Source organism: Cajanus cajan, chromosome 9 (genome assembly GCF_000230855.2).
Source record: "Cajanus cajan strain Asha chromosome 9, NIPB_CcT2T_4, whole genome shotgun sequence".
Taxonomy (NCBI): domain Eukaryota; kingdom Viridiplantae; phylum Streptophyta; class Magnoliopsida; order Fabales; family Fabaceae; genus Cajanus; species Cajanus cajan.
Window position 1 is genome coordinate 37547421 of NC_138525.1, and position 751 is coordinate 37548171.

Below are 751 nucleotides of genomic sequence, written 5' to 3' on the forward strand. Positions count from 1 at the left end.
GGAGATGCGAACTGGAGCTACTGTACCAGCTTCTCTGGTGAATATGCTCAAACAGAACACCTTTGGAGGACTACCATCAGAAGATCCTAATGACCACTTAGAGGGGTTCTTGGAAATCTGTGAGACCCAGCAATTTGATGATGAAGTGTCTGATGGAATGCGACTCCGCTTATTCTCACTCACCTTGAGAGATAAGGCAAAGGTGTGGCTAAGAACAGTGCCTAGAGAAAAGATAGCAACTTGGGAATTATGTGAAAGAGCTTTTCTAGAGAAATTCTTTCCTCCTTCTAAAACTAAAGAATTGAGGAAGAAAATCACTAATTTCCAACAAGGCACTGGAGAGACTATTTATGAAGCATGGGAGCGGTTCAAAGGATATCTTCAAGCATGCCCACAACATGGCTTCAACCGTTGGCTTACCATCCAATTTTTCTTTGAAGGATTGGACCAACAAAGCACCATGATATTAGACTCAGCAGCTGGAGGATCTTTCATGGGGAAACCTATTAATGACTGCATGATTATTTTGGAAAATGTAGCCTCAAATCACAGCCAATACAGTGAAAGAGAAGTCACAGCAAGGAAAGGAACTCCGGGGCGATATGAAGTGAACAATATTGAGTTACTCTTAGCAAAATTTGATACTCTTAATCAAAGATTAGACAAGATGGAAAAAGCTAAGGTTAATTCAGTGGCTACAAATCAAGTATGTGACCTTTGTAGGGAACAAGGGCACACTGCAGTAGATTGT

The 751-nt window shown here is 41.1% G+C and overlaps 1 non-coding gene across 1 annotated transcript; it reads right to left on the bottom strand.

Moving 5' to 3' along the window:
- Positions 1–298: 298 nt before the first annotated feature.
- Positions 299–405, bottom strand: LOC145952255 (small nucleolar RNA R71). The gene has a single exon (XR_014429934.1). It is a non-coding gene; the product is annotated as a small nucleolar RNA R71 (small nucleolar RNA).
- Between the last annotated feature and the right edge of the window lie 346 nt (positions 406–751).